The sequence below is a fragment of the Cibotium barometz genome, chromosome 25, assembly GCF_041138505.1.
Source record: "Cibotium barometz isolate CiBa-2024 chromosome 25, ASM4113850v1, whole genome shotgun sequence".
NCBI classification, from domain to species: Eukaryota; Viridiplantae; Streptophyta; class Polypodiopsida; order Cyatheales; family Cibotiaceae; genus Cibotium; species Cibotium barometz.
The window spans coordinates 2,406,495-2,432,688 of record NC_141070.1 but is presented as its reverse complement, the minus strand read 5'-3'; positions in this window follow the sequence as shown (position 1 = coordinate 2,432,688).

The window sequence follows — 26,194 nt, the reverse complement described above, 5'->3', positions numbered from 1 at the left end:
GGGATCGGGCTCATACCCGTGCTCCTAGCCGCTAAAAATGACTTGTGAAAAAAAGTAGCGCGCCCGTGTATCAGCGCGGCCAGAGACATGCGTGTAAAAGCGCGTGTATAGGACTATTTAGACGTGCTCATACACGGGCGTATACACGCATTCTGTCAGTTCAGCTGCGCTCAGACGCACTGATGGAAGCGTCTATACACGCTTTTTGTTAGTTTAGCTGCGCTTATACACGCGTATTTCATAGATTTGACGCGTATTTTACAGATTATCCACGTATATACATGCGACTTTTTGCAGATCCGATGCGTTTATACACGCGAATAGAGAGCAAAAAAAAAAAATCCAGAGAGTGCTATTTGGTACCTGAATGCTGTTCCAGCATTCCAGCACCCAATAACACTCTCTGGATTTTTTTTTTGGTGCATTGGACCATCCACAAGGAAGATTAAGACAAGAACGACATGAATGCATACATTGTCAATACACGATTCAAGACAGACATGAATGCAATACTATCGATTCACGATTCAATATTACTATCAAAATTTTATGTGTACACATATATACAAGGGAGTCCATATGTCGAAGTAGCCCATGGCTTCAGTTACAAAAATATATATACAACCACATCCTCAATATGGAATGTGATACTATAAGTCTGAGTACTACTCAGACCCAGATGATGACTCGGTGCTCCCTCCATGCTCAGATGATCTCACATCGGTCGGAATGTCCGATCAGTAGTGCTCACGTCCACCCTCTGTAGTGGCGGCGGGTGGATCATCAACAGCTCGTGCCTGTTCAAGTAATACATAGTATATAAGTATATATATATATGTAATTCAATAAACCAAAATCATTCGTTTAGAGTTTTCAAGTACCTGTCGACCGTATGGTCTCACAGCCATCTCAAACTGCGCGTCCGTAATACGTCCCTCGGCTCTGAAGATGGCCCACGTGTCACGTCTGCTATGCCGACGAGCATACCCAGTATCGTGGGCTGTGGCCTTCCTCCCCGTAAACCGTCGCTATATTATAATCAACACAATTTGTAAGATTAAAACAATCATAGAATCAATGATCACCTCCCCAACTAATCGGCTATTTTGATCTTTAAATTTAATAAAATAATTTCTATACAAGTTTGATACTACCCCACGCATGTACTCCATTACCTCTTTCCCCCTCGCATCCATCACTATCCCGCCCCTATCCGTCACATCATAGCAGATCACTCCCTCCACCTCTCTCATCTCCCCCTCTTCCGAACTGTCTCCTCTAACTCTTCTCCCTCTATCTCCTCTCTCACCGCGTGCCCTACTACCTCCCCCACCAAAGCACCCGCCGCATCCTCCACTCCCACTCTTCCTACTGCTCTGCGGGTGGAGTCACGCGGGTGGAGTCACGACTGGTGGATTGTCTATGTGACGGTGGCTGTGAGCCCTGACGTGACGGTGGCTCTGAGAGAGTACGTGATGGTGGCTGTGAGCCCTGACGTGACGGTACTTGGGAAGGTGTGCGTGAGTGTGTCTAGGAGACGAGGTATGTGATGGTGGCTATGAGCCCTGACGTGACGGTGGCTCTAAGAGAGTACGTGATGGTGGCTGTGAGCCCTGACGTGACGCTGGCTCTGAGAGAGTACGTGATGGTGGCTGTGAGCCCTGACGTGACGGTACTTGGGAAGGTGTTGGCATCCTACATATTGAGACCAAGACAAGAGTTCCCACAAGTCTCACACTGCACATTCATCACGATTTGTGAACTAGACACACGTGAGTTTAAACTGTACATATTACAATCAATGTTTGAAAATGTCATTTTTCTCAACCACTCAGATTTTTCTCAACCAATCAAATTAAAGTGACTTTGAAAAATCTACAAACTAACCAGTTTTAAAACTAAAATTCACAAAATCTTCACCGTCATTTCAGGGCAACATAAATTTCCTTTGGATTCTTCCAAATTGAGCCATGAAAAATACACCAAAAGAAAAAGGGAAAAAATGGTGATAATTGGTAAATACAATAAGAAATCCATATGAGCAAGCTTTGGCATACTCCTTACAAGAACATAAAAACATGGACAATAGGAATCACCAATTAAGTACCTAATTTAATGTTTCTTGGTAATTGACAATACATTAGACATAGAAGTCTAATGTTCTAACATTATTTGCATGTGGTCCTTTTTTAAAGACTTAGACACTCCTTACATCACCATGACTTAACAATACATCACCACAAAGTACCTTGATGTCTTTGTAGACTAAAGACCCACATCAAATTGTTTAACATGTGATGCACATGTTCATGATTTTAGCCATTATACAATGATGAGATCATTGTGTATGAAATCCTTCAAAATTGAAGCAAGCCCAATGATGAGATCATTGTGTATGAAATCCTTCACAATTGAAGCAAGCCTAGCCATTTATTCTCACTATGATAACCTTTAACATATTGAGATCATTGTGTATGAAATCCTTTAAAAGTAAAGCAAGCCTAGCCATTTATTCTCTTTATGATAACTTTTAACATATTGAGATCATTGTGTATGAAATCCTTTAAAAGTAAAACAAGCCTTGCCATTTATTCTCACTATGATAACTTTTAACATATTTATCAAAGAAAATTTGATTCAAATGAATAAAGCCTAGAGAGGAGTGTTAAGCTTTATAGAGTTTTATGGGCCCACATGACCAAAAAGTAACCTTGGAGTGCTCTATTATTGGGTATTTCTACTATTGAACACTCTTTCTTGAAGGAAGTGTTGGAAATAATTAAATGAGAATGAGACAAATATTTTCACCTATTGTAGTTGTAACTCGTGAACTAGACACATATGATTTTGGATTTTTGAAACTATCCCACATTGAAAGAGTGTAAGATCATTTTTTGGCATGTTTTTTTTCAACTATGTCTACAAAGAAATGTTTTTGGCCTAAATTGATAATGGTGTGCAAAAACAATTTTACTACTATAGATAGTCCCATTTAGTAAATTTGGGAATTTAGGAAAATTTTAAGGTTTTTTCTTATTGTTATTTTTAACCCACATTCAAAATCTTTCACATTTAGAACTTTAACCTTTTAAATTTGAATATCTGCTTTCATTAAACACAAAATCAAAGGTATTGAAAAGAGTAAGGTGGCTCTTGCCAGGCTACAACGAAAAGAGTAAGGTGGCTCTTGCCAGGCTGAAGATCGTAGAAACAACCAGAGTAGCGTGGAGGAACCAATGTGAGACAAACCGCTTGGATTGGAACACCCAGACGTGGTATGATCTCAAAGCATACCTCAGAAAGAGATTCTATCCTACAGGCTTCTTGGAGACAAAGATGAACGAGTTCCTGGAGCTAACTCAAGGAAGCCGAACTATGGAGGAATATCACTAGGCATTCGCTCTCCTCCTCAAATACTTGCCACCGCTAGATGAAGTATAGCTGATGGCTAGGTTCATTTGGGGAATGAATGAACCATTAGATACCTTGGTGAAAAATGTAAGCCAGTTTCTATGGTTGAAGCAATGCGGATGGTGAAGGATTTCGCCAAGGACTTTGTTGTCAAGGTCCCGCCGAAGCCAACGCCCTCGTATTTCAAAAAATTCCTAACCTCGGAAAGTGACTCCAACTTTCTGCCTCCAAAGAGACAGCAAGAACCCAAGATACGTGAAGCTTCAGAATGGAAGCAAGGCCTTTTCCTCAAAACACAGTCCCCTGGTACTCAACCTCAGAAGTTCCACCCTTGAACAAAGGAATTAGATGCTTTAACTGCCAAGGATACAATCATCGTAGCATGGAATGCTCAACTCCTTTTGGATCAAGGTTTTCAAGACAAGGAGGTAAAGGACCAAGATTCCAGATTCCAGATTCCAGCTCCTCCCTTCCAGAGTAATCAAGGTCCATCCCGTTAAAATCAGGGAAACCCCAGAGGTAGATCCCCTAACCAATCCTCAGCTTCGATGCAAAGTAATGCAAGACCTCAATCTAAGAATTGGGAAAGTCAAAGAGAGAAGTTACCAAACTAGCCATCTACTTCCAAATTAGTAATGCTGGAAGTAATAGAAGAAGAAAGAGATGTAAGAGATTATCCTCCATCTGCCTGGAGATGAGGACATTTCACATTTTTTAAGTGGGGTATGATTTAAGATTCCTTCTCAGCCCCAAAAAGATGTATAAGTTCTCCTCTTAGTCCCGTGTAATTATCCCCTATTTCAAAATGCAAGAAAACATTGTTTTCCCTTGTTTTTGACCTAGAGAGAGATAATATTCTAGAGAGAGATAATATAATTTTGACCTAGAGAGAGATAATATTCTAGAGAGAGATAATATAATTTTGAGATATTTTTGGATATAAAGTTATCCTTTATATTTAAGATGAATTTTCCTAAAACCAAAGTTTAAAAGAGTTTTCCAATATGCATTAGAAATTAATTGAAAATGTGCACTGTGGACACCTTAGCCTAAGGGTACCTATTTTCTGCATTCTTTGGGAAAGGAATCTTGAATTCTTGAAAGGATCGAGGATCCAAAAGTGAAATAGAAATTGAGTCAAGAAAAAGTTACCTTTAACTGTACCAAGTAATGGTCGATACTTAGAAGTTATGTAAGTGTGAAAAGTAGAGTAACTGTACTCTTAACCTGGTTGATTGTGGAACAAAAATTTTGATAATTAGATCAAGGAAAGTTGATAATTAAACCGGATTCTCTCAAAGCGAAAAGAGACCATCTTGTTTGTGGGAATTGGATTGAGGTGTAGAAATGATGTGGATTGATGTGTGTAGCATTTTGACTATATTATGGAATAAGGTCATCACAACAAGACAAAGCACCTACAGACGCGCACATAGATGCATTTACTCAACTAAAAAAAACTTACGGGCGCGTCTATTTGCATGTCTATTAGCACGTATACAGACTCGCGCCTAAAGGCGCGTTTAAAAGATAGCAAATAGATGCGCCTATACACACGCAAATAGACGCTCGAGAAAAAATTTAAAAAAATAGACAGACACATGCATAGACGTGTTTATAGACGCAATTATAGAGGTGTTTGTAGACACGCAAATAGATGCTTCTTGAACAGACAGATGCGTATATAGACACGTTTATAGATGCGCTACAGAATATTTGTTAAATTTTGTGTGCTTGAACAGAATGCTGTGTATGTTGTGTATGGTATGTAGTTACAAGAATCCCATTTTCCCATTGTGTAATTCAATTCTTACAGCCAACCGCATTTTAATTAGCACTCTTGCAAAAGCACGTCTATAGCCGACATTAATTACAATTCTAAATAAAACATTATAACTCCAAAACGTTTAGTTACAAGGCATTAATTGATATCTCAAAAAGTGCTTGTATGTACATATAGCACGAAGCTAAGCCACGTCCTGTGGCTTCAAGTACCAAAAATAAGAGGAGTGTATATACAAGAGGCACGAAGCCAAGCCAGTGGCTAAGTACAAAAAAGAGTAGCTAGCACTATTTCTAGGACTAATCTAAGTTCTCCACGTCCTCGCTCCCTTCTGCGCTCCCTTCTGCGCCTCCTTCTTCCTCATCTTCTTGTGTAGGGTCCTGTAAACAAGGGACAACATATATCAATGTATGAAAAATCAAATATTTATTTATAATATTGACATTATTTAATTACTTTCAAATACCTCGGACTCTCCAGTAGCCCGGATATACTGCTCCTCAGTAATCAACCCGTCATTATAGAAGTGTCTCCATGTATCTCCTCTGTGATGGTGGCGGTGGGTAGGCTGTCTCGACAGGATTAGGGTATCTGCCCACGATATCAAGCTGCAAAAATGACACAATTTGCGGAGGGGTTAGTACAAAGAAACAACCTCCTAATAAACTACATAACAATATAATTTGAGATCGATACTTTTTACAAACTGGGCCTCCATGATTCAACACCCCCTGCCCCAAAATGCACGCTTCCATATTGCTCCATTTGGATCCTTCATGCCTCCATGTGCTTTAGACTGGGTTCCTCCTTCGTGCCTCCACGTGCTTTAGACTGGGTTCCTCCTTCGCTGACTTCATTGCTTTCTTCCACTTACGCTTGTGATGAGCGGTGTGGGGTGGGCCCCTTGGTGGTTGACCTCCCTGGAGCCTGGCAAGCTCCGCTAGTGCATGCCTCTTAAGCGAAGATCTTTTGCTAAGTATCGAAACAATCTTTGACTTGGCCCATTTATCTGTGAACTGAACATTGGGGGGTTAGGATACCTAGAGCAAACAACAGTGAGGGTCTCATCAGCCGACCTCGTTGGTTGATCTTTGTAGTGAATAAAGCAATCTCTGTAATTGTTAGCAATTACAGAGCGCATGAAGGCCATGATGTCCTTTCCCCGTGCATCCATCAAGATGCCTCCTGTCTGAGTGATGTCATAGTAGATCGTACCATCACCCGGAGGCACGTCTAAATCATCTGAATCCTTCTCGTCCCCACCACCACCCCTCCCAAAGCACTGTGCCATGCATCCCCCACCGCTATGCCTGCTACTGTGTCGTGTCAAGCTAGTATGCTGGAGAACCAAGTCTCGACTGCACGCGAGTACGCCGACAGCTCTGCGAGGCAAAAGGGCCTCTTGACGGCATGGGGGAAGGGGCATAGGATGGCATGGGGGAAGGGGCTCGGCTATGTAGCCGGCTGGGCTGTGTTGACTCCGCTCGGGTAATCTCAAAAGGTGTGGGGTTGGGGTGGTTTGGAGTTTGTAGTGCCGACTCCTGGGGGGTGTTTAGAGTACCCGTCATATAGCCGTATAACTCCCCAGGACTGGGAGGGTGCCCCAAAAGGTTATATAAGTCCCGAAAGATGGTCTCCCGAAGATCAGGTGAGCTTGAAGAGCTTCCTGGCCACATGATGAACTGGAAAAAAGAAAAAAAGAAGATTACTGATCAACTGAGAAGAGGAAAAGAAGAGAAAAAGAGAGAAAAAGAGAGAAGGAAAGAGAGTAGAAAAGGCATGCATAGCGAGGATAAAAGAGAGGAGAAAGGAGAGGAAAAGAGAGGAAAAAAAGAGGGGATAAAATAGAGGAAAAGAGAGGAGAATAGAGGAAAAGAGAGGAGAAAAAAAGAGAGAAAAAGAGAGGAGATAAGAGAGAAAAAGAGAGACGAAAAGAGAAGGAAAGAGAGGATAAAAGAGAGAAGGAAAAAGAGAGGAAAATATAGAGTGCAATCCATTATTTCAATCATGCTTTCCCTTTCCATCATTCATGCAATCCCCTTCTTCAATCATGCAATCCCTTTCCATCATTCATGCGATCCCTTTCTTCATTCATGCAATCACTTATTTCCATGAAAGGAGAGGAAAAGAGAGGAGAAAAAGTGGGGATAAAAGAGAGGAGAAAGGAGAGAAAAAGAGAGGAGAAAAAAAGACAAAAAAAGAGAGGAGAAAAACAGCGTCTTACTTCGCGTATAACAGCGCGTCTATAGACGCGACTACTTGTTTCCAACACAGAGTAGATGCGCTTTTTGACGCGCTCTCAGATGCGTCTATAGATGGGTTCTGACAGAGACGGACTATTCTAAAAACTCGAAAAGGACATACGCCCGACACAAAAGCACAACAGTTGTACCAAAAACATTCGTTTCAAAGAGAGCAAAGGATGAATCCAAAGAGAGCAACTTTCAAAGAAGATCAACCCTAAAGATACTTACCTTGGATAGAGGTATGGAAGCTTCTTATCCTTCTTCAAAGCTGCTTCTCTTTCTTCTCTTCCTTGTTCACCCTTTGTTAACCCATGGCGGACATTGCGACATACTATATTTTACGTCATTAATTTAAATATTCTGAGTCATGGGCCGGGCTTGTCGGCACCATATGTTAAGGATGAAGGGATTGGGTGATCGCCGATGAGAGGCGCACCTTGGATATCAGTAGGATAAGGGTTAGGGTCGGCCGGCCATGTATGGGCGCCCAAGTGTGAACGGCCAAGTCACCTATATGAGTCAAATGTAACCCTAAAATCCTCATTCTCATGTGTTGTGAATAGAAGAGTGCTCTTGCCTTATCTCCTTGTTTTCCTTCTCCTGCGTGTGTGAGAGAGAGAGAGAGAGAGAGTGAGAGAGCGATCAAGCGCACTGTGTAGCGGCACGGCGAGGCGGCGGAGAGGCGGTAGAGCGGCGACGGCGGCTCCTCCTTCACGGCTGCGACGCGGGAATCCTTCAAGGCGGCAGTTAAGCGGTGAGTGACACACCTTTTGCATTCTGTTTTGAGCTTGCCTTCCTGGTTGTATGCTTGCAGTCATTCGTGGCTCGCATACGGTGTCCGGCAAGTCCCCAGCTACGACCTGTGCGGCAAAAGCGCACATTTTTGGCGCCGCTGCCGAGGAGTTGCCCTGCACCAAGCTCCAGTTTGCAGCTCGGCTGCTGCTGCGTGAAGTTTAATTTACACTACTGTAGGAAAGGCATCTGTGTTGCTGTTGTGGTGTTTCTGTGGTTTTCAATCTCTGTTTCTGCAAGTTGTCTTCTGCATTTCTGTTTCTTTTTGTTATTTTTCCGCTCCGCGTGTGGGCGCGCATTCTGTTATCTGGTTTCCGCGTGCGAGAGGGATTTCTGAATCCCCAGATCTGTGCTGTGTGTGCGAACTGCACCGCGGCCAAGGCTGAACCCTAAGGAAACCCTAGAAAACTTATCTCACAAAAAAAAACAGAAAATAAAAAATAAAAAAAAATTATAAAAAATAAAAAACAAAAAATTAAATTTTATTTTCAAAGAAAGAACCAAACATGTGGAGAGGAAAGATTTTCTAATTGGAGAAAAAAAATTTTTGAAAAGAAAGAACCCCAATTGACCCACGACCCACGACCCACGACCCCGGCCCCGGCCCCGGCCTCGGTCTTTTGATATATATATATAGGAGAGTGAGCCTCCAAAGCCTTCTCTCAAGTGAGAGCTTATGGGAAGTTGTGCCCTATATGTAGCCCACTCCCCAAGGAGTAAAGTGAGCATGTGGGATAAAGCCCTCACCCTTTCCTCCACAAGCAAATAGGCTTTTGCCCCTTCCCCCCAAAGGAAACGGACTGTTTTGAGGACTACAGGAGCTCTAGATAGGCGAACACGGTGCTGTAAAGCACACTAGGATCCTTTGAACGATACGCTCGTTTCGAGCTATCATACGCCCTAGTCCAAGTTCGACCGTAAGTAAGGGGGTCTAAAACGGGTTAAAAACAACACAAAAACAAGTAAAAACGGGGTGCGAAACACCTAAGAAACCACTTGTGTGAGTTTCAAGGGTAGTTACCAACGCACGTAGGGTACCCACGTCACATGCATCTACGTTCTGGTCGGGTGCTAGAGCCTGAGCCACTAGAAAGCGTTTCAATCTACGCAGGCTCACACCATCCCTCCACGTTGGCATCTTGGCCTTCGGCTGGAACCCAAGGGAGTGCAACCCAAGATCCACGAATAGTGGATAGTGACTCATCCTCCGACTCAGAAGCCATGGAAGGGCACCCTACCAAGAACCCTGAGGAGACAAGCCAAAACATGCCAGTGTGGGCCCCACAGCCCGGATCTAGCATGTTTAGTCGTTTAATAGAGACCTTTAGTAGAGCTACACGCTCTGAGCATGCGACAAGCGAAGTAAATGAGGAAGGAGGGGTAGTAGATTCGCCATTCACATCTTATGTGGACCCTACCCTCCCAAAGAGTGTCCATGTGGATATTCTACCCACTTCGTTTAATGAGGGCCCTACTGAGCTACCACATTCCGATGCTCTTCCTAAAGTAGAGGTCCCTAGAAGCCAATCCATAAGAAGTGACATTGCGTCCACTTCAAGAGAACCGTTTGGCACACCAAGTCTAGATGGGATATTTCTCAATGAAAATTGGGAATATGATCTACACACAGAGACTCTAACGGACCTATACACGGGTTACACATACCATGTAGGTTGGTTAGAAGTCCTACGATCTACATCTAGCGCCACTAATCTAGAGGAGCAACAACACATGATATGTGAGGTGATTCATAGAATTATCCAAATTGAGAGGCAAAATAGGGGAGTGGACCTAGTTTCCACTGGCCCTATGAGGTTTTTGGATACGGGCAAGGCCAAACAACCAACCCTATCACAATTGGAGACTCCCTCGGTGAGTCCCATAGACCCTTCGTATGTTGTTTCGCCTGGAGTCTCAATGCAGGTTGAGCCCACGAGCAGTAACTTTAGTTTTCCAACCTTGGCTCAACTTTCCATTAAGGAATCCGCAATGCCTACCCCAATGATGAGCATAGCTGAAAGTGCACCTGTTACCGCTGTAGTTAGTACGACACCGCTACCTAGTGGAACAGTACCTACAACAGTGCGTGCCAGTGCCTATCGACCCTATGTGCCTATTGCTACTCATGCTCAGGTAGCTCCTACGCCTCTTAGTATGCCAATGGCGTATGCTCCACGATCGCCTTATCATAACCATTATCCAAGGGGAGCTAGGCCTAGTCACATATCATATCCTACGTCATTTGCCAACTTACTCAGACCAACGCCAACTCCTATCAGCCAGGCTATCCCAGAAGTGCCTCCACCAACTATGCCTGCTCACTTAGGTGATCTCGCAGCATTTGCTCAGACGATCGGACGATCCATTGCAGAAAACATGCGGGGTATGCCTGAGAGAGAACCTAGAAGCAAGGCAGTACAAGTGGCTAAGCTCACTCAAAACTTCAGTGGTAACGAGGATGTTAGGAAGCACATTGAAGTCTTTGAACACGTGTGTGATTCCTTGGAAGAGCACAATGAGCTGCATAAGTGTAAAGTTTTAGGCTTAACCTTGAGTGGGAAGGCCGGAGATTGGTATCGAACCTTAAGGGTTGAAGAGCGCACTCACTACCCCACTCTCAAGAGATTGTTCTTGAAGGAATACATACGTGAGGGTGTGCTTTGGGGGGTAGCATCTCAACTCCAAAAAGCTGAACGCGAGGAAGGGGAGTCAGTGAGAGACTTTATAAGTCGATTGAAACATCTAAATTCTCGCTGCACTCCCGATGAACGCTTCAATAACAACCAACTCCTCGATAGATTCATCCGAGGATTGCGCCACGAGGACATTTACAATGGCCTAGTCATTAGAGGTCTTACAACGTGGGAAGCAGTCACTGCCAATGCAATCCAGTTAGAAGACAACTTGATGATTGCAGGTAAAAAGGTGTCTTCAGAAACAAAATCCGTTAGTTCGCAAGTATCTGGGCACGAGCCAATGACGGTAAAACCAATTGCCAAGGAGCCCAAGATATCTGAAATGTCTGTGACCGACCTTACTAAAGCTCTCCAAGAATACTTTAGGGGTAATCGAGCTCCTCAGAATAGCCATATGTACCCAAGGAGAGAGCAACAATGGTGTTCGGTGTGCTTAGGACCACATAGCACGAGTGAATGTCCCACATTTAGAGTCAAATTCAATGGGAATTGCAATGCATGTGGTAAGTATGGCCATCAATCTAAAGATTGCCTAACACTTAAGCGAATGTTGGCAAACCAGGCACCACTAGCTTGGTCAAACACACCTCAAGTACCCGCGCTAATGCCTGCACAACCTATCGAGCAACCGTCACAGCACATAGTTCCAAAGAATCCGAATGTACTCCAGTCTGTGCCGTTACCACCGCCAGTGCTAGGACCACAACCTCCACATCCAAGGATTACCCCTATAAACCAGATGGGTTGTGAGTCACATAGTTCATGTGGGGATTATGAAGAGGAGATAGACCCTACTGCTCCATACGGGATTGATACGTTTGAAATGATTCCCCAGTACTACATGGAGGATCATTTCGGGCAAGTCAAGCCTGTATATCAAGCGGCTGCACTTGCCACAAGAGGGCAAAACCTTAATACCATGGCAAGGAGACCACCTCTTCAATGCTATGAGTGTGGTGGACCACATCGTGTAGCAGAGTGCCCTAATAGGTTACAAAAGATCGCTACTCAGATGCAACCAAATCAAGGGAGCACATCGGGAATGCCGGTACTTACATGTAATCGTTGTGGCATAGATCATTTGATCGCTCAATGTCCACATAATCCTAATGCACCCAAGATTACGCCATTGAATTTGGTTGAGGTCACCAACCAAGCACGAGGAACCACGCCCATTGTACCCGTGAATGTAGTTACACGGTCAATGCTTCAAAATCAAAACTACATTCTTGAAGAGAGGGATACTGCATCAATCGCTCAGGCAAAGAAAAAGAAAACACGGCGAAAGAGATCGCTTAATGCCACGAGCTCCAAGCCCAGTTCAAAGACTAACATAGGGACGGGAGACGACCCCGTGTATATGAATGATCCTGAAGATGATTCCGATTCAATAGAAACCATGGGGACCAAAGCCACTACCTTAAGGGAGGAACCCACTCGGGAGCTCAATGAAGGAGAATCAAGCGAGTACAAAAATAAGGGGAAACAGAAGGAAACTTCCTCGGCCCCACAACCAAGTCAGTTAATGCCCTCTCGACCACCCAAACTGACTGAGACTCCCCAAGACAAGCCACGTGGGCCAAAAACCCTCAAGAAAAAGATTGGAACTTACCCAAACCCAGTTGAGGAGATTGAACAAGTGCAACACTTAAGGGGTTTGGTGGAAGAAACACAAAGAGAACTGGAGCCAAAACCGAGAAAAATCAAAATTCCAGACACAGTGTTTCCTACGCAAGCTCAGCCTCACCGGAACCATAAACCGTTAGCTATACCTAGTATCATTCGGGAAGAAAGTGAGGATAGGACATCCGGAAGTGGGCAAACACCCTTCTTGCTGGAAAGAATGTTTAGTGAGGAAATGCCTGACCCCATCGAAGAGGAAGTGATTCCATCTTCACCAGTCCCTAGTCAAGGGGCAATGTCTCGAAAAGTACCATTGAATGTGTCCAAGCTAATGGATTTCATGTCCTCCGAGATCAGAACCACGATCATATCCAAATTATACGGAGATCCTGAGCTATTCTTAGCTCTTCGGGCATTTCTCAATGGAGAACTAAAGGCGAGGCTACCACAATTTGCAAATATGGATAGACCCGACACGCTTCAAGATGAAGGGGAGCATTGGGATCTACAACCCAACTTTGATGAAGATTCGGTCGTGGAAATACCTGTGAACAAGTTGGGACATTACTTTGAAGGTGACGAATCTAATGCCACCCTCCCCATTACTACCAAGGGATTAACTCTAAAGGGAATCCTTGATGGTGGTGCTGGAGTGAGCATTGTGACTAAAAACTGTTGGGAATCTATGGGAAGGCCTCACCTCGAAGTCACAAACATAGTGGTTAAGATGGCAAACGGAACCATAGCTAAACCTATTGGAATGTTAAGGGACCTTAAGATCAAAGTCCTGGGATACAAGGTAAAACATACCTTCATTGTAATGGATTTCTACAAGCATCCTATGTCATATCAAATGATCTTAGGACGTCCTTTCATGAGGGAAGCACAAATGGTACATGACTGGTCGAAAAACCATGTCTACCTACAATTCCAGGACTTTGTCATTCGAGTTGATCTTGAGAATGGTCGTGCACATCCTTTAGGAAGCAAGGTTATCATCGATAATCGATCGGATACCACTGTTCATTCCGCCCCATTAAGGTATTGCTATACATGCAAAAAAGAGACTGATGATGGAAAAGATTCTCCTTACATGGATGTCCTACCGGGTATGACTGAGTCGGATAACGTGGATTGGGTACACCTAGCAGCAACCATAGACACATGGGGAAATAGAGGCACAAGTTGGGTAACACCTGCGGGGCAAGATATGCCACCGTTAGTGCCAATAAACATGATAGGTGTTATGCACATGACTCCTGATGGCGAGAACGTGGCAAACTCCACCGACACTGAAGGTAGCAAAGACTCTGACCAATGCAACTCTGAGTATGAATCTCAAGAAGAAACTGACCCTGAGCCTGATGGGGAAAATGAATCAAATATTCACACAAATGTGGAAGCAAGGTGCTCAAGGCCTGGGACAGTGGCCTCCTGCAGTTCATCCGAAAGTGAAGATCGACCAAGTGAGTCCGAATCTGATAGAAACAAAAATCAAAAACTTGGTAAGAAGAAAACGAGACATAAGCGCCAACGCTATCGAGCTAATGTACGCACTGCAATAAACAAGGAAAGATCCACTGCAGAATGGCTTAGTTATGTAGGAGCCATTGATGCTCATCGGAAGATAGCGGATAATTGGGGACAATACCTCCAAAGTGTCATGTGGTGTATTCCGCAACCTCATGACGTCGCCCAATTAGAAATCGAAGAGAAGCCGAAACTAAGTCGTACTGCAAGAAGGCGGCAAAACCAAGAGTTGGCTCAACAACAAAAGGAAGCGGAATTGAAAGAAAAAAGTCTGGCACAACAAGAACCAGTAGACTTACACCCCGCACCCGAGCATTTCAAATCATTCACCACAGGGGAACGTAAAGTAGTCTACACAAAAGCCCAACGAACGCCTACCAATGGGAGTAGCGGTGTCTATGATGGCCCTGCGGTAGTTAAGGAGATAGACTTAGCAGATCCGGGTGAGGAGTCTAAACCAGTTTATATTGCTCAAGACCTCACCAAGGCGGAAGAAGCTGCACTTACGAAGCTTCTTAAAGAATTCAAGGACATATTTGCTTGGACATATCATGATATGAAGGGTGTTCCACCCTCGGTGGTGCAACACACGATTCCAATGATTAGCACTGCTAAACCAGTCCAGCAACGTCCCTACCCAATGAATCCTAAGTACGCAAAGATTGTACAAGAGGAAATTGAAAAGCTTGTAAAATGTGGATTCATATACCCTATTGAGCACTCAGAATGGGTTTCTCCGATAGTCATCGTACCAAAGAAGAATGGGAAACTCAGAGTGTGCGTTGATCTCAAAAAGGTTAATGCAGCCACCAGAAGGGATCATTACCCCTTGCCATATTCTGAACATGTGCTTGAAAGAGTGGCAGGCAAGGAGGCATATAGCTTTTTAGATGGGTACTCGGGTTACAATCAGATCACAATTGCAGATGAGGACCAAGCTAAAACAGCATTTATCACGGAGTTTGGAGTGTTTGCCTTTCGCGTCATGGCTTTTGGCCTGACCAATGCACCTGCAACATTCCAACGATTGATAAACACGGCCTTTAAGGAATATCTAAGGGACTTCTGTGAAGCTTTCTTAGATGATCTTTGTGTTCATTCCTCTTGGGACGAGCACTTGATGTGTTTACGAAAAATATTTGAAAGGTGTAGATTATATCGCATCTCCTTGAATCCTTTCAAATGCCAATTCTGGGTTAAACACGGAGTTATCTTAGGGCATATAGTGTCCAAAAATGGGATTTCCACTGATGAGAGTAAAATCAAGGTCATTCTGGAATTACCCCCACCCACCAACTACAAGGGAGTCCAACGCTTTATGGGCCACGTTGGTTATTATCGAAGGTTTATTCTCTTCTTCGCCGAGATAGCTCGACCATTGTATAAGCTTCTCATCGAGTTTATTTGGACCGAAGAATGTGACCGTGCCTATGAGCTATTAAAGAAGGCCTTGGCGAGTGCTCCAATCTTGAGAATGCCTAACTGGGATTTACTCTTCCATGTGCATATTGATGCATCAAACTTTGCTATTGGGTGTGTGTTAACTCAACCTGGAGAACACAAGCTAGACTACCCCATTAGCTTTGCCAGTCGCCAGTTGAACGATGCTGAGATGAACTACACCACTACGGAGCGAGAAGGGTTGGCAATGATATATGCAGTAAGGAAATTTCGTTATTACCTCCTTGCCACCAAGTTTGTTTTCTATGTGGATCATCAAGCATTGTTGTATCTGGTAAACAAACCATGCTCCACAGGAAGAATCACACGATGGCTATTGATTCTTCTTGAGTTTGATTTCACGGTTGTTGTGAGACCTGGCAAGAAACATGTTATGGCTGATCATTTGTCTCGCATACCTAATGGTGAGGCTCCTACGGGGGTTGATGATGACTTACCTGACACTTCCCTGTTCATGGTGGAGACAATGCCTGAATGGAGTGAGAAAATTGTTAACTTTTTGGTTAATGGCTTTCCACCCAAGGAGCTTCGTAAAGATCTAGCTCGGAAGCTGATCAAAGAATGCGAACCCTATTGCCTGATAGCCGGGACTCTTTATAAAAGAGGAAAGGATGACGTTCTTAGGCGTTGTGCCCGAGAGGATGAGTATCTATACATTTTGCAAGAGGCACATATGGGCGTAGCCGGTGGTCACTTCTCTGGAGACTTAACTGCGCGAAAGATCTTACAATCAGGGTATTGGTGGCCCACTATGTTCCAAGATGCATCACTCTTTGTGAAAGGTTGCGATGAATGCCAACGATACAAGAAACCCCAGAGGAAAGACCAGATGCCCCTACATCCGATCAAAGTAAACCAACCATTTGAAAAGTGGGGTTTAGACTTTGTAGGTCCAATTAGTCCAGCGGCCCGAAACACACAATCTCGCTATATTATTGTGGCCACTGACTATATGACCAAATGGGCTGAAGCGAAAGCGACACGTAAGGCAGATGCAAGGACAACAGCCAAGTTCCTCTTTGAAAATATAATCACACGATTCGGTTGTCCTTTTGAACTTGTGAGCGACAATGGTACGCATTTTATAAATGAAGTGATTAAGGAGCTCACAACAAATTTCATGATATCCCATCATAAATCTACTCCTTACTATCCGCAAGCGAATGGCCAAGCCGAGAGTACCAACAAGACTTTAATCTCTGTTTTGACAAAGACAGTTGAAGCTCATCGCACGGATTGGGATCTAAAGCTTACGACAGCTTTATGGGCCTATCGTACTGCGTACAAAGTGGCTATTAATTGTACACCATTCAAAATGGTATATGGCCAAGAAGCAGTCATGCCATGGGAATTTGTCATTCCTAGTCTTCGTGTTGCTACTCAAGAGGGTTGGGATGGTAATCCCTTAGTAGAGCGTCTATATATCCTTGAGCGGCTAAATGAAGAAAGACAATTGGCTGTGTACAATGCCCTTGTGGAGAAGGATAGAAGGAAAAAATGGTTTGATCGCCACCTAAAGGACAAGGACATCAAGGTTGGGGATAAAGTCCTGATGTATGGAGTGCGAAACGAAAAGAAGAAGCTCAAATATGCTGGTAAGGGACCATATAGAGTATGTGAAATTACCCCGCAAGGTACCATCACAGTGGAGACTCTCGACGGAGTTGAAACCATTGGATTCCTTAATGGGAGTAAATTCAAAAGATACTATGACCCCCTAAGCCAGGAGGAGTTACATGCAATCCATCAAAAGAAGGCAGCTAAAGAACAAGTTGAGCTTAAAAAGATACAAGCGAGAGTCGAAGCCAAAGAACGTCAACAGCGTGCTAGGCGACAACGAGAAGCCAACTTGGGAATTACGCAAGTATTTTTCGAGGAAGCAGAGGAGGATGCACTGGAATCTGACCCACCTCTAAGATACCCAATTGAGTTACAGAGTCCTTACGGGGAGGTGCTGTATAATGCATTATTGGATACAGGAGCTCAACATAATTTGCTATCATATGGCGTGTGGTGTCAACTGGGAAAACCACCTTTAACCAAGAGTTCTATCCAAGTTCAAGGAATCAACAAGAAGAAAACCCTTGTATCAGGAATTCTGCACACTCCGGTTGCCTATGACAAGGGAACCATAATTCAAAGCTTTTTGGTTATGCCTACTGGTACCATGGGAGGGACTGTAATCTTAGGGCGCAAATGGATGATGGCCACCAAGTGCAATATCGATTGGGCAACCAGACAAGTCACAACGCAAGAACCAACACTAGGTCTGACCGCTCAAAATCCCGCACCTAAGTCATCCACTCAAATATTAGATAACGAAAAATCACAAAGTCCAGTGGCAAAACCATCTTCGATTGTTGGCCACCCCTCTAACGCTTTAATGCCAAGAGTGGAAACAGGCAAGGTGGTCCCTAAAGCTTTACTTACTATGCCAAAGAGTACATACAAATGGGTCCCCAAAGCTTCGTTAACAGCTACTTCCCTTGCTCAATCTCGTTCAGCCACCAAGAAGCCTCGTAAAAGGAAAGCAGCTACCCACCCGAGAAAGGGCAATGTAACATCGCGATGGATCCCTAAAAAATTATTAGTAGCCCAAGGGTACTACGAGGGGAATGACCAGATTTGGGTCCCTAAACATAAGGTGAATCCCTCTACATCACCTGTAAAACCTTGCAAACCAATTGTTGCCACCCCAATGACAATTCAAGACCGTGGTAAGGGAAAGGTAACAGAGTGCTCCGCACCACTTCCAGAGTTAGTTTGGATTCCCAAACGATATCGATCATTACCACCTAGCTCAGGAAGGGGGGAGCCACATGAAGCTTCTAGCTCCTCATGCCAGGCACACACTCATATAGAAGTTTCTACATGCTCTACACCTACTCTTGTCAACACCCAACAAAAAACCGATGAGCCTACATCTCCCCTTGTAATAGTATCGATGGAAACCATTTCCTCCATTCGTCAATGGGAGCGTACACTACCATCTTTGCAATTGGATGTGGCCACAAGGGTCATAAAAAGTTATCTGCCCACATCACAACCTATGACCCGCTGGACAAATTGGTTCCAAGAGGCTGCAACATCATTGCAAATAATATGATCTACCCAAGGAAAGGGGGAGCAGTACTCACGCTCGACATTCTAATGCTTCCTCCTTAACCTTCTCCCCTGACCATGTAATTGCCAAATTCAAGGGGATGTATATATATAGCTTCATACATTATAAAAAACAAAAAAAAAACAAAACAAAGAAAAGAAAAACAAAAAATAGTAAAAAGAGCAAGAGCACAAAAAGAGGATAAATATCCGTATACAATCAAGAACTAGATTGACCTGTCTCACAAACCTACTGATGCTATATCTGTGTTTGCAGATATGGCAGATGCACGATCATCATACACTTCATCCACTCCCGCCTTTGATGAGAGGTATCATCTGTACCTTTCTCAGATATTTCACATGTGCTATCCTGTAATTGAAACTGAATGGGATCATATAGATGTATTAGCCAGAGAGGAAAATGTTGAGGAATTAGAATGGCTAATTCGCCTATTAACCATGACTGACCCCTACTCCGTCGAGGACATATCCCCGATAGCCCAATGCTTTCCTTTTCCACAAGATGACTATCCTCGCATGGTTACATTCTTGATGAGTCTATGTGGATGGGAAAATGAAAAGGAAATATTTGACAATGATAAATGGACGGATGAAACTCATGGCACTACTGAGGTTGATTTTATTTATTTGGATGATGCGGATAGAGGCTTAGCCTTAGGGCTAGAGCCAGGACTCTACAACATCCTCTTACCGTATCCTCAGTAGTAGTGTGGTGACTGGTAGGTAGGTTAGTGTTTTCAAGTTTTTTCTAGTTTAGATTCTTTAAACGAGTCTTAAATTTTCACACTGATGTGCCTCTCGAGGTATAGTGCTTGTTAGTTGATTGTACAGGTTAAAAAGTTTGAGGTGGGTTCGCTTCCAAGTCCAGAGACTGCCGCAACGTTCATCAAAATATATCTACATCAAATTGCAAGCTGTCTCGTCAAATCAAGGAGATCTCCAATTACAGGTGTAATTCTTCCATACCCACTCTCTTTCGTTTTTACTGTTCAATCAATTGCATAAACTATAATGCATGACCACATGGAAATTATCAATGTACTACTTAGTTTTTGAAGTTGCTTGCATGCTAGTGTAAATCATTAATGAGCTTAATTTTATTGGAAATATTCCTAGGCAGCATGATGTCTTTAGTTAACCTTGGAATACGATTGTCTTAGGTCTAGGGTCAAACCATCTTAATGTTTGAACACCTGGCTGTGTGTGTGTTGACCTCTAGGACATAGATTTTACCCCTTGTCGAAAAGATGTAAGAACACATTTTAGTTCAGGAGCGAAGATCAAAACAAACTTTTAAAAAAAAAAAGCCTACAATAAATGGCAATACAAGTCTATGATGTGCTTTAATGTTGGCCTATCGCCTTATTGATACTTGGTAGGCGAGGAGTATTCTACTCCAGACCGATGCCTTGGTTGGTAGGGGGTAGCCTTGCCTAAAGTGAGCTAATAGATTCCTGGATAATGCCTTGTGTTAAACATGGTACCAGGATCGATGTTAGTTTTGCCTTAGGAAGGTCGCCATTGTGTATAAAAATTGTCATGTGCAAAAAAAAAAAAAAAAAGACAAAAGGCTCCTGTAACTCTGATGTTTCTTGTGTCCCTAGGCTCGTGGTAACTACTTGTTCTTAGAGTAGACATAGTATGGTCATCTGTTTATTTATTAAGCTTGGTTATTTTCCTTGACTTAGGCCAGTTATAAACCTTGATTAACCTTTGACACCTTGCTAACTCTTGAATTCCTTTCAATAATTTTAAACTCCTATTAATTTGCTACACTAGCTCACTCATGTACCCTTAAACTAAGTTCTAATAGCATCATCCATTGTGGTCTCACACGCTTGAATTTATACACTTTATATGTTTTGAATTCCAGCATACCTTCACTCTACTTCCCTGTTTTGCAGACGGTCTACCACAACAACCCTCTCGAGCTTACCATACCATAGCCTCCGAGGACGGAATCTACATCAGGAAGGGGGGCATGTTAACCCATGGCGGACATTGCGACATACTATATTTTACGTCATTAATTTAAATATTCTGAGTCATGGGCCGGGCTTGTCGGCACCATATGTTAAGGATGAAGGGATTGGGTGATCGCCGATGAGAGGCGCACCTTGGATATCAGTAGGATAAGGGTTAGGGTCGGCCGGCCATGTATGGGCGCCCAAGTGTGAACGGCCAAGTCACCTATATGAGTCAAATGTAACCCTAAAATCCTCATTCTCATGTGTTGTGAATAGAAGAGTGCTCTTGCCTTATCTCCTTGTTTTCCTTCTCCTGCGTGTGTGAGAGAGAGAGAGAGAGAGTGAGAGAGCGATCGAGCGCACTGTGTAGCGGCACGACGAGGCGGTGGAGAGGCGACGGCGGCTCCTCCTTCACGGCTGCGACGCGGGAATCCTTCAAGGCGGCAGTTAAGCGGTGAGTGACACACCTTTTGCATTCTGTTTTGAGCTTGCCTTCCTGGTTGTATGCTTGCAGCCATTCGTGGCTCGCATACGGTGTCCGGCAAGTCCCCAGCTACGACCTGTGCGGCAAAAGCGCACACCCTTTGCTTCTCTTTCTTCTCTTCCTTGTTCACCCTCTTCTCTTGTGTGCTTGGAGATGATTGTGTAAGCCTGGAGATAAGTGTGGGTGCTTGAAGATAAGTGTGGATGCTAGGCTGTGGATCTGTTAATAGCAAAGCAAGCCCATATTAAAAGTATGTGAAGAAAAGCAAGCGCGCTAAAAGTAGGTTTGAAAATCGCGTCTATAGGCGCGTCTAATATCGCATCTAAAATCGCGTCTGTTCTGTGTAGTGCACATGTATATACGCGTGTAAATGCACGTTTAATTGCACGTTCACAACACGGTTTAGACGCGCCTATAGACGCACACCACACAAAATAGACGCGGTTTTAGACGCGGTAGACGCGCCACAGAGTTTTTAGATTAAATATTTGATACAAGCGTAATTTTTTTGGGTTGTTTATTTGTAGGATGTCTTCATCTTCAACAAGTAGCTCCACTGAGGATGAATCCCTTCGTATCCACCATCACGAAATGTGGTTGGAGCAAAAAATCAAATGTATGTGTGATCGATGTCGAGGAAACATGTATCGTGCACGCAGGATTACACTAAATCACATCTCAAAGTATGGAGAATGGGATGCGACCGTAAACATGGTAAGTGTTAAAGAGTTAAGGTTGATTAAGATAACTATGGGTGTTCATATGTTTGAGTTATGATCCCGTTTTAATTTGATACAGGATGCAGTGCCACACCCGCATATGTTGCCCTATGCTCGTCGTGAGGAGGCAAAGCGTCGGCGATATGAGGTGGGATCTTCTGGAGGGACCGTTATGGATACATGGAGTGATGGTGATATGTGAGATCCCTGTTCCCACCGCGCAACGGATTCGGGGTACTAGCAGTGGAAGTAGCACTTCTTGCGCGAGGCAGGGTCCCACACTCGGGGCCTCGTCCACGGATATCCGGACAAAAGACTAATCCGTCGGTTTTTCCAAAACCAGACTCGGAAAAACTTCCCTTATCTGGAAAGCACGGGCGAATCCACCAGGATAATTTTTACTCTGACGTAGTCAAAATCCTTACTGATCAAACAGATCCGACTGCATCTATAAAGATACTTGGTCAGATCAAGGAAGAAACTTGCACTTGGATCATTGGGATCAACGCTTTTTTCCCCACCAAGGAGGCACAGCCGTTGATTCCTATCCATAGAACAATTACTATCCGGGATTTACTTTATCTATCGTAATAACAGAAATTGAGTCTCGATTTACGGATCCATCAGTCCAGCCTAACCCCATCCGATCCCATGGGTTAGCCAACCGCCCAACCACTGTAGTGATGGGATCCAATTTGGAATTTGGTTAGGTTTTGTCCCGGGTACCAAGGAAAAGAGTTCCAAGGCCCCCTAGCCGGAATTTCATGCAAACATAAAACTAGCCACACCACTTACACACCCAATATGAAAATTGCCTTTTTATTAGCATCAGCTAACTTTAAAATAATCCTTTAATGAAACCATAGTACCACTGATCACAATCTCCCAATTTATCCAGTTGATTCATAATTTCCCATCATTCCTTCATCAGAGTATCTATGGCATCATTGGCAACTAGAACGCTCACCACCTGTCCACACAGGGGCCGTTTCAATAGTTCCTAGCCCATAATACTCAACAATATAATCACTTATCAAGATGGACTCTCGTTGAAGATCAGCAAGATCAACCAACAGATCCATATAAAAGAGCCATGGACTCATCCGTTGAGGACCAGCAAGGTCAGTCAACCAGATCCATGCCCGGTTCCAGAAAACAACTCTTACTCCTTGTTCCAATATCTTCCTCGACGCACGAGTGGGTATCCTGGGCGACCCAGAGCCCGAGCACCGTATGGTCAGCACCCTCTAGGATCCTTCGCAGGTGACCTAGCGCTTCACTCATAGGCCGCTTCCTTGGTCCCTCATCCACCGTACCGGAAGCTCACCATTTTAATCGAACCGAGGCTGGTCAAGACCTCGGCCGACCTTGCTACGCGAGACGTCCTCCATTGACTCTCCGTCAGCAGTTGCAACTTTATCAGTTAGGTCTCCACGACCTTAATCACAAGACGGTCAAAATGCTTTCCCAGCATTCTTGACATAAAACAACCATTTACAAACAGCATTTACAAACAGTTTACAAATACAATTTCTATATTAACTCTCATTTTTCCACATTATCCCTCATACAATCCACATTACTTATTCCACATTTCATTTATATGTGTACTCATCCAATCATATCATTTTCCATCTCTTCACTTCAGATTCCTTCACATCATATATCATATATTCACATCCATATCCACATCCATACATCCACATCCACATCCACATTCACATCCATATATCCACATCCCATATCCACATTCATACATACACATCCATATCCGCATTCATACATACACATCCATATCCACATCCACATGCATACATTCATTATCACGTCCTCATTCATACATCCACATCCACATACATACATACATACATCCACATCCACATCCACATTCCTATTCACATCTATACATCCATATCTACATGCACATTCACATCCATACATCCACATCTATATCCTCATTCACATCCATACATCCACATTCATGCATCCACATCTACATGCCTACATCCACATTTACATCCATGCATCCACATCCACATCCTCATTCACATCCATACATCCACATTCATACATCCACATCCACATCCACATTCACATCCATACATCCACATCTACATGCTTATCTCCATTTTCACATCCTCATTTATACATCCACATCCCATATCCACATTCATACATACACATCCATATCCACATCCACATGCATACATACATCCACATCCACATTCCCATTCACATATATACATCCATATCTACATGCACATTCACATCCATACATCCACATCTATACATCCATATCTATATCCTCATTCACATCCATACATCCATATCCTCATCCACATCTATACATCCACATCTATATCCTCATTCACATCCATACATCCATATCTACATGCACATTCACATCCATACATCCACATCTATATCCTCATTCACATCCATACATCCACATTCATGCATCCACATCTACATGCTTATCTCCATTTTCACATCCTCATTTATACATCCACATCCCATATCCACATTCATACATACACATCCATATCCACATCTGTTGAACCAACGTGAGAGAGAGAGAGAGACACGTCATATGCATCCCCAAAGGTGTATGGAATACACACAATAGATGAGTATATATAGAGGAGATCCTAGGGCTATATATATAGAGACATTCTATATATAGCCAACACCCCCGCTCAAAGAAGGGTCTCTAACTGTGGATGAAAAAACCCTTGGGGGCTCAAGGGAAAAACCCACAGCTCTATATACACCTACCGCTATATTAAATTATTTTATAGTTACAAAGTATTCTTCAAAGGAGCTACATCACTCCCATATATACAATAGCCATGAAGGCTGCGAAGGAGCTACATCACTCCCATACATACAATATCTATGAAGGAGCTACATCACTCCCATATATACAATAGCCATAAAGGAGCTACATCACTCCCATATATACTTCATCACTCTTATGTGTACAATAGCCAAACGAAGGCTTTGAAGGTCATCCATTTTCATGTTGTCTTGATCCATTCATGTAGGTTGGGTGCGAGTCTATCTTCGTGGGGTGACGATGCCAAATAATATTTTTGTAGTCTCTTCTCTATATTGAAGCTCAGCAATATCCAAATATAATCCTAATCCATAAACCCTGCATGGCAATGTCAACTTGTGGAAGATCATCCAATCAATGGCAAATGAACTAGATTTGGTAAAGGAATCTGGTTACTTGGAGAAGTTGACTTGGAAGATTGACCTGTCACTAAAATAGAAAATGACACTCATTCTAGTTAGTAAGGATATCATGGAAAGCTAGAATCATATCTTTGCCATGGGAAAAATCTATGACATAAGATCAAACCTCCAATATTATGAATCAAGATAATGAGACAACCATAACTTGGATCAAACCTCCAAGATGACATGATATGAAAGTAAACCTCATAAGATGACAAGACGAGAAATCAAACCTCTTACGTCATAGGTAGGATAACCAGACATGATGAAAAAGCAAACCTCTGAAATGAAACAATAATTAGGATGTAGACACCTCTGACAGGATGAGAAATCAAACCTCTGACATGTAGTCAGGGGATGAATGACGTGAACGTAAACCAATCTCGTAAGATGACGGGACAAGAAATCAAACCTCTATCATGTAGTCAAGATGACATGACGTGAATATAAACCTCATAAGCTGACAGAACGAGAAATCAAACCTCTCGGGAAATATGCTCGACGAAATTTCTTGTTAGTTGCCATAGATTGAATTCCAAGACGACCACCATTATAGCCATTTAGACCTGCATGGTTGCATTGTCGACCACAAAAGACATTGATAGATTTAAATAAACCTAGTCAATCTGATGAGCCAAAGCCAAGGCACGGTGCATCCAAACACCATGGCGTCATGGATACAATCCATGGAAACGTAGTCAACCATCATTGACGAAACATGTAACCATCATCATGAAACAACACCATGGCATCATGGATACAATCCATGGAAACATAATCAACCAATATAGATTAGCCAAGTGAACCAACATCAACGAAACATGTAGCTTGAAATGACCAACATCAACGAAAAATGTAGCTTGGAATGACCAACATCAACAAAACATATAGCTTGGAATGACCAACATCAACGAAACATATAACCATCATCATGGAACAACACCATGGCATCATGGATACAATCCATGGAAACGTAATCAATCATCATCTATGAAACATGTAACCATCATCATGGAACAACACCATGGCATCATGGATACAATCCATGGAAACGTAGTCAACCATCATTGACGAAACATGTAACCATCATCATTGGAAACGTAGTCAACCATCATT